Consider the following 9,430-nt stretch of genomic DNA (forward strand, 5'->3'; position numbering starts at 1 on the left):
CTTGAGCGGGCACCTCATTTCTGACCCTGGGGAAGGGCTGCAGTCTGAGGGGCCCTCCCTGGGAGGTGGATATGTCTCTGGTCTGAGGCTGGGCTGGATGCGGCTGGGAGAGATTCCAGGTACGGTTCTCTGGTGCTGAGTGTCAACATCCTTCCCATCCAGATGGCTGGCTCTACAACCACACGCAACTGGACTGTTACGATAAATGTAGAGCTTGGAACTTGCTGCGCGGACACTTCAAAGTTTCAAGTTTTTGCTGTAAAGGCCGAGATTTCTGCAATATGTACAGAGGAAGATCACTGCATTGGAAGAATCACTAACTGCTAATTCCCTGTTAGAGGCGGTGTCCCCTCACCCTTCTCTTCCCCGTGTCTCTTGTCCTGGATCCTTCCACACTCCCTCCTGCAGAGCATTCGGTGTCCTCCTCTCTCCTCCAAGTTTCCCTCTTCACTTCCCTCCTGGCCACCAGCTCCTTCCCCCCAACACCAAATGCTCTCAGCTCAGCTCCCCCTTGGTTCATCTCTGGCTTCCTTCACATCTGTAAATCACCATCCCACCCTCACCCCTCACAGTTACTCTGCTCCTCTGGCCGCCTGGTTTCTGATCCCACCCACTCAGAAGTGACTGCAGTGTGCCCAGAAAGGGGATGGGTTCCATTTTCCACATCAGGAGTTCCTGGGGTTAGTGGAAAACTCAGGAAAATGTGTCCACCTGGCAGATGGACAGAGAGGCCTCAAAGTCCAAGAAGATACCAAGTACCGAGGTCCAAAGAAGAAAAAGTAGGATCATCAGATTTAGATGCTACACACATACTCAGAATCAATTGACAGCTTTGGTGATAAGGCTTACAGAGTTTCTCTAGGGAGTGAGGTGGGAAAGGGGGTGGACAAGCCATTGACACTAGAGGCTACCCAAGGGAAAAGTGGGTGAAGGTCACTCTGCAAAAAGGGTCCTGGGTGTGGTCCTGGAAGTAGGTGGGGAAGCAGGACAGAAGAGCTGGATTCAGTGTTTCCATGACGACGTGCTTGTTATTGGCAGAGCGGGTTCCGTGGAAAAGTGGAACAGAGGCCACCTCACAGCAGGTTAAGGCGTGAATGGACCAGGACAGGAGGACGAAGTGAGGGTGGGCAGCCCTTCCAAGGAGTTTGGGAAGAACTGAGAATGCGGAATAGCATCTTTATAAGAACAATGAGTTTAGTAAGTTGGCAGGCATAGGAAGATTTATGTCTTCTCTTTAGTGTAAAAATGCTTCTATTATTATGACTAAAAATACCTGTCACCATCTTATTATCACTCTCGCTCTGCGTGTGTTTTTTCTGACCTTTTGACCTCTCTTTTCTCCTTTGTATTATTTCCTCTGTCCTTACCCTTTTCCTTTATTTTTTTTCCCTATCCACTCATGATGCAAGAATATTATCATCTTACTTTACTTTTTTACTATAATCTTACACTTCTCTTTCATTTAAAACAAAGTATGAATAATATTTTGTTTCTTTTGTAGAGTCTAAAAATTCATGTTTGTATGATTTCTTAATTTCAGTAAAATTTTTTGAACTTGTGAGAAAGTCTTCTGTATAGCCTACTTCTATTTTCAGAATGTCAAGTGTAAATATTTTTATGGTATTTTCTCCCTAAAATTGAGGTGAGATAGAAAATAAAATATAAGGCCAGTTAGATTAGCCTTTGTAGGGCACCACCTAAGTCAGAGCTTTGTCTTTAAACCCTAAAATATAGCCAGGACGTGGAAGCAACCTGAATGTTAATCAACAGATGAATAATTAACGAAAATGTGGTACATATATGCAATGGAATATGACTCATCCTTAAAAAGGAATGAAATTGGGTCATTTGTAGTGATATGAACAGAACTAGAGTCTGTCATGAAGAGTGAAGTAAGTCAGAAAGAGAAAAGCACATGTCATATATTAACACATATATGTGGAATCTAGAAAACTGGCACTGATGAACCCACTTCCACCCTGGTCTATGCAAACTTGAAGGATGTTTTGATGATAATAGTGCATAGGACACAATGCGCACTGTGATATTGGAAAGGGGCATGTTATCACTGGGGAAGCTAGGAAAAGAGAGTGGAAAGCAGATAATGAGCTGGCCAAAACTTCTCATGGAAGTTTATGCTCCTCAAACATCCTGATGGTGCTTCCTCAGGGAAGGATCTTGGTGCCATTGTGAAAAACTCTACAAATAGCAAATGCTGTAGAGATGAGGAGGAGAGGGAAGCCTCCACACTGCTGGTGGAGATGTAAACTAGTGCAACCACCATGGAAAACAGTCCAAATATATATATATATGATCCAGAAATCCCACTCCTGAACATATATCTGGAGAAAACTCTAATTCAAAAAGATGCATGCAGCCCAATGTTTGTAGGAGCACTGTTCACAATAGCCAAGACGTGGAAAAAACCTAAATGTCCATCAACAGATGAATTGATAAAGAAGATGTGGTACACATACACAATAGAATATTACCTAGCCATAAAAAAGAACAAAATAAGCCCATTTGCAGCAACATAGAAAAATCTAAAGATTATTATACTAAGTGAGGTAACCAGAAAGACAAATACCACACGCCATCCCTTGTATATAGAACCTAAAATATGACATAAATGAACGTATTTACTAAACAAAAATAGACTCAAGGCTTCCCCTGTGGCTCAGATGGTAAAGAATATGCCTGCAACTCAGGTTTGATCCCTGGATCATGAAGATCCCCTGGAGAAGGAAATGGCAACCCACCCCAGTATTCTTGCCTGGAGAATTCCACGGACAGAGAGGCCTGGCAGGCCACAGTCCATGTGACAGTCAGACTCACAAAGAGTTGGACACAACTGAGTGACTAGCACTTTCACTTTGGAAAACAAAGATATGATTGACAAAAGTGAGAGTGGATAGTTGTGGGGCTAATCAGAAGTTTGGGAGTAGTAGATACACACTCCTATATATAAAATAGATAAACAACAAGGTCCTACTGTTTTGCACAGGAAACTATATTCAGTATCCTGTGATAACCCAGAATGGTAAAGAATATGAAAAAAGATATATATATATATATATGTGTGTGTGTGTGTCTGGTCTGTCTATGTAAAGCTGAATCACTTTCCTGCACCCCAGGAACTAATACAGTAATGTAAATCAACTATGCTTTTTTAAAAAGACTTTTATCCTTTACTTCAAGGACAGTAAATGTGAATCACCAACAACTAACTATACTTTTTAGAAAAGATTTAGGGAATGTGGCCCCACTGGAAAATGCCTGTGACAGCTATCTGATTATGCTAAAATAAAATGGAAATGTGATATGACTAAAATAGCTCCACTTGTGTATCTGAACCTCACATAAATCATTTAGAAGTATTTTAAGTTAAATCCACACCAGAAAAGGCCATGCTTGCCTCAAAGAAGAATATACTGCCCCACATTCCTGGCTGGCCTTCCTTCATCCATTCTTCCTCATAGTTTCTTAAACAACATTCCGTAATGCATCCACACTAGGCTGCACTGGAAGATAATGGTCAGTTTAAACGTTGGAGTTACTCTGGATAAGACTTGCACCTCCGTGAATGATGTGTTGTGAAATTTTTCTGGTTTTTCAGGAGAGGAAACTTCAGAGGTCCATCAGAAATTGAGAGCTTGATAATGTCATATATTCAATTTATCCTGAGCCCATGAGACTTCCAAAGTTGGGAGAGATCTAACAGTTAGTTCTAATTCATGGTATTCCAAGCTTATTCAGTAAACTCCCCTTTCACTCCCCAGAACTTCAGTCTGTTGCTGCTGCTGCTGCTAAGTCACTTCAGTCATGTCCGACTCTGTGCGACCCCATAGACGGCAGCCCACCAGGCTCCCCCGTCCCTGGGATTCTCCAGGCAAGAACACTGGAGTGGGTTGCCATTTCCTTCTCCAATGCATCAAAGTGAAAAGTGAAAGTGAAGTCGCTCAGTCGTGTCCAACTCTTAGCGACCCCATGGACTGCAGCCCACCAGGCTCCTCTGTCCATGGGATTTTCCAGGCAAGAGCACTGGAGTGGGGTGTCATTGCCTTCTCCGGAGCTTCAGTCTAGAGAATAAATTATATGGTCAGTCGACCTAGAGGTCATCAGGCACAATCTCTGTCTCAGTTCAGGAATCTTCTCCAGGGCAGCAGCCAGACAAGTGGCGTCTAGAACTACCACAGGCTTCCAGGCCCACGCTGATCTCCATCAGATCTTGCAGTAATGTGTCTAGGTAGAAACCCAACCAGGAAGTGTCCCAGCCAGAGACCAGACTCAGAAATTAGGTGGATCTGGGTTTGAAGACCCGTTCCAACATCTACTGGCTATGAAACCCTGTGTGTGTATGTGGTAAGTTGCTTCAGTTGTGTCCAACTCTGTGCGACCAGGCTCCTCTGTCCATGGGGATTCTCCAGGCAAGAATACTGGAGACCTTGGCAAGTCATTAATCTATAGGCCCTAGTTTCCCCATCAGGGAAATAGGGAATATAACACTGCTTAAGTCACTCGGTTCTGCATTCAATTCTTTATATTCATCTTCTGTTCAACTACTAACTAGAAAATCCAGTTAAGAAAATTTTAATTTAAAAACTGGAACTAAGTAATATCACAGGTTTATATTTAGTGACCTCTCTTCTCTGCCTGTTTCTTGGGCTCCTTCTTATTCACTACAAGGGCTAATGTTAATGCTGAAGCTCCAGTTCTTTGGCCACCTAATGCAAAGAGCCAATTCATTGGAAAAGGCCCTGATGCTGGGAAAGACTGAAGGCAAAAGGAAAAGGGGTGGCAGAGGATGAGATGTTTAGATAGTGTCATCGACTCAATGGACAGGAATTTGAGCAAATTCTGGGAGACAGTGGAGGACAGAGGAGCCTGATGTGTTACAGGCCATGGGGTCCCAAAGAGTCAGACACAACTGAGTGACTAACACTTTCACTTTCCCTGAGAAACAGAAAAAGTTTCATCAACTGGGGATTTACTTTGAGAGCCTGTGATACTTCCTGGAATGAGTCAGTGGTAGAAGAGCACTGAGCTTTTTATTTTATTTTGTTTTATTTTATTTTAGCACCGAGCTTGTTAAAAGACCCTGACAGTGTACATATTTCCATGCTTCTCCGCAGTGGTTCCACCCTCTCCTCTCCCACCCCGTCCCGGGTTCATGAGTCTGTTCTCTATGTCTGCATCTCCATCGCTGCCCTGCAAATACACGGCACCATATGTGAAATAGACAGCCAGTGGGAATTTGCTCTATGATTCAGAGAACTCAAACCGGGGCTCTGTGACAACCTAGAGGGGTGGGATGGGGAGGGAGGTGGGAGGGAGGTTCAAGAGGGAGGGCACATATGTACACCTATGGCTGATTCATGTTGATGTATGGCAGAAACCAACACATATTTTAAAGCAATTATCCTTCAATTGAAAAAAAAAAAAAGAGACTCTGTTAGGGGACCTGCTCTGCCAATGACTGGCCCCTGTCTCTACCAAGGACAGGACTTCCCTGATAGCTCAGTTGGTAAAGAATCTGCCTGCAATGCAGGGGATTCTGGTTCAATTCCTGCGTTGGGAAGATTTGCTGGAGAAGGGATAGGCTACCCACTCTAATATTCTTGGGCTTCCCTGGTGGCTCAGCTGGTAAAGAATCCACCTGCAATGCAGGGGACCTGGGCTCGATCCCTGGGTTGGGAAGATTCCCTGGAGAAAGGAAAGGCTGCCCTCGCCAGTATTGTGGCCTGGAGAAGTCCATGGACTGTATAGTCCAGGGGGTCGCAAAGAGTCAGACATGACTGAGTGTCTACCAAGGACTACTATAAGGCCAAAGCCCTGGGGTGGGGGAGGCGGGGGCCCTTTGACCTACTTAAGGGACTGCCTTCTGAGGCCGATGGACAAGCTGCTAGGGCTGAGTGCAGCTCTAGTTCTGTCTCCTGCCTGGTGAGTGCTGGGTGGGTGGGGAGTCTCATAACCTGGTGACCCTGGTAAGCTGGTCAGCTGACTCAGCGGCTGACCACCCAAGGAAGAGCTGCCTCTTGAAAGCCATGTGCTACATTTTCATCATCTTTGTGTAAAACACATTCTTTTAAACAATTTTTAAAAAACACATCAAAAAACCCTAACAGAGTATAGCAGATTCACTTTGATGTATAACTGAAAATAACACAACTTTGTAAATTAATCATGCTCTAATAAAAAAAGGGAAAAAAATGCTGGTACAAACACATTTAAAATTTTTTCAGTTTTTAAAAGTTTTAAAATGTACTTAAGATGTTAAACTTAGATGTATTAAAACTCATTTGCTTAAAAAAAAAACAAAACCAAAAACTATAGCAGAGTGATCAGCTCATCCCAGCTAGCCTGGGACTTTTCTGACTTTAGCACTGAAAGTCTCACATCCTGGAAAACCTCTTTTTTCTCAGGCAAATGTGAGATGGTTAAACATTTACGTACATGACAATAGAAGCATAGGGACTAATATGTTTATGCTGATTGTTGTTGTTCAGTCATTCAGTTGTGTCTGACTCTTTGCAACCCCATGGACTGTAGCACACCAGGCTCCCCTGTCCTTCACTATCTCCTGGAGTCTGCCCAAACTCACGTCCATTGAATTGGTGATGCCATCCAACCATGTCACCCTCTGCTGCAAGCTTCTCCTGCCCTCAGTCTTTCCCAGAATCAGAGTCTTTTCCAATAAGTCGGCTCTTTGCATCAGGTGATATTAGAACTTCAGCTTCAACATCAGTCCTTTCAATGAATATTCAGGGTTGATTTTCTTTAGCATTGAATGTTTTGATCTCCTTATATTGATTAACTCTGGTTAATAGATTATTTAATAGTTTATTTTACTTGTATTGTACGTGACCTCATATACTTTTTTTTGAGTCCAGAAAAGTTTGGTTATATTCTCAGCATAGGAATGGTAGGAACACTTCTTATGGACAATGCACTTTCTTTCTTTCAATTTTTATTTTATATTGAAGTATAGTTGATTAATAATGTTGTTTTAGTTTCAGGTGTACAACAAAGTGAATTTAAAAAAAATAGATACATGTATATGTATAACTGAATCACTAAGCTACAGACCACTTTGCTGTAGACAAGACTTTTAAAACTTGTCTTCAGTGACCACATTTTAATTTGCTAAACAGGAAGCTGGGGGAATTATAAAAGTCATTTTAAAGCAATACTAATTGCATTCATTGTTCCAGCTGTCATCATCAATAGCCTATCCCTGAATTTCCTGGTTAGGACTAGACCCACACTGACCTATATAGACTGGAGAATTTGGGATTGATGATTGTTTCTGTTTCAGGCAAGCTTTTGTATTGGGACAGAGAAATAACCAGACCCAGACTCACCTGTCATCCAACTCTCTCCTTTGTCATTCTCATTATTTTTAAAAGTCCAGGAAAATCATTATCGGAGTATTAAGTATATATTTGTTGAAGCTTATTTATGAAAAACAAAATGTTTTAAACTATTATAAGGATACTGAGTAAAATGGGGAAAGATTAGAAATAGATTTAACAGTAATATAAATGTTAATAATAATATGATGATTTAATAACAATGTAAATATTATTATTAAAAATAGATTTAATAGTAATAGAAATATTCTTCATTTTATATCAAGTCTTTTTTTTTTAAATAAAAGGGCTGGGGGAGAAAGAAGGAAAAGGCAGAAGAGAGAAAGAAGGAAATGAAAGAGAAAAAGAAACAGGAGAGGTGTGAAACATGATAGAGAGAAGGGGAGGGAGAATCTAATGGAAAATTAAAGATTAAAAAAAAAGAGATAAAAAGATGGATGAGGGGTTTCCCTGGTGGTCCAGTGGTTAAGACTCCATGCTTCCACTGCAGGGGACCTGGGTTCAACCCCTTGTTGGGGAACTAAGATCCTGCAAGCCAAGTGGAATGGCCAAAAAAAAAAAAAAATTGAATTGAATTAAATTAAAAAAAATTTTTAAGCCCCTCTCTCTTCTCCGCTTAAAAAAAGAGAGAGAGACAGAGAGAGACGGATGAAAATAGAGATTCCTAAACTGATAAGGTAGACTTTTTTTGCACTAATGTAAGGAAAGGAAAAAGATGACAGAAATTTATCTTTGTCTAAAAAGATGCTAGAATCTTTTTTCCTTAAAAAGCTGTCCTTTAATTCAGTCTCTCCTCTAGCTACCACTCCATTATCTTCTTATCTTCTCCAAGCTTCTTTTAAGAAGCCTTCACTTACTATCTTCACTTCCTCTCTGTGTATTAACTCTTTAATCCTCTCTGATCTGGCTTCTGCCACCAATTCTCACCAGAACCTGCCCTGACTAAGGTCATAGCAGGCACCAACGTCATGATTGGACCTTGCCTGTTTCTCTAACAATGTTGACACATCCCTGCCTCTTAGAAATTCTGCCTTGAATTCTGGATGCTGTTCCTTTTAGTTAGACTTCTACTTATCTGACTAGCAGCCCCTCATTCTAAAGGTGCTTCCCTCATCCAACCTTGTATTTATTTCAATTTTTTGGCCACGCCATATGGCTTGAGGAATCCTAGCTCCCTGACCAGGGATTGAACCTGGGACTTCTGCAGTGAAAGCACAGAGTCCTAACCCCTGGACCACCAGGGAATTCTTCAACCCTTTAACTTTATTGTTCCTTAGAATTCCATGCCAGAGAAGCCAATGGCAACCCACTCCAGTGTTCTTGCCTGAAGAATCCCAGGGACGGCGGAGCCTAGTAGGCTGTCGTCTACGGAGTCTCACAGAGTCGGACACGACTGATGCGACTTAGCAGCAGCAGCAGAATTCCATGCAATTCCTACCATTCAGCACCTGGGTCAGTGGAAAACCACCTAACTCAGGATTTTAGCAGCTTATACATCCTCGGTTAGCATGTAGCCATTTATGATCCCAAACTTCACATCTCCAGCTGTACAATTATCCAAGTGTTCACACCTTTGTATCCAGCTACCAAGCCCATCATTTCCTATGTGGCCAATAAATAATTCATCATGTTTGCAGAGAAAGGATCTCCCTTTCAGACTCTGTATGATTAAAAAACAAGCCATCCATTCAGCGAGGAGCTAAAACCAGTGTGAGAGATGAGAAAACACAGTCAAAGTCCTAACCAATGGACTGCCAGGGAAGTCCCTGCAATGAAATAGTTGAGAATGTTTAACAGTGATAGACTATTTTGGGGGGGCTCCCAAATCACTGCAGATGGTGACTGCAGCCATGAAATTAAAAGAAGCTTGCTCCTTGGAAGAAAAGTTACAACCAACCTCGACAACATATTAAAAAGCAGAGACATTACTTTGCCAACAAAGGTCTGTCTAGTCAAAGCTATGGTTTTTCCAGTAGTCATGTATGGATATAAGAGTTGGACTAAAGAGAAAGCTGAGCACCAAAGGATTGATGTTTTTGAACTGTGGTGCTGGAGAAGAC

At 42.0% G+C, this 9,430-nt stretch overlaps 1 non-coding gene across 1 annotated transcript; it reads right to left on the reverse strand.

Moving 5' to 3' along the window:
• Window positions 1–8,541: 8,541 nt before the first annotated feature.
• Window positions 8,542–8,614, reverse strand: TRNAE-UUC. Its single transcript has one exon. It is a non-coding gene; the product is annotated as a tRNA-Glu (tRNA).
• Window positions 8,615–9,430: the final 816 nt, after the last annotated feature.

Source organism: Cervus elaphus, chromosome 2 (genome assembly GCF_910594005.1).
Source record: "Cervus elaphus chromosome 2, mCerEla1.1, whole genome shotgun sequence".
In the NCBI taxonomy this organism is placed as follows: Eukaryota; Metazoa; Chordata; class Mammalia; order Artiodactyla; family Cervidae; genus Cervus; species Cervus elaphus.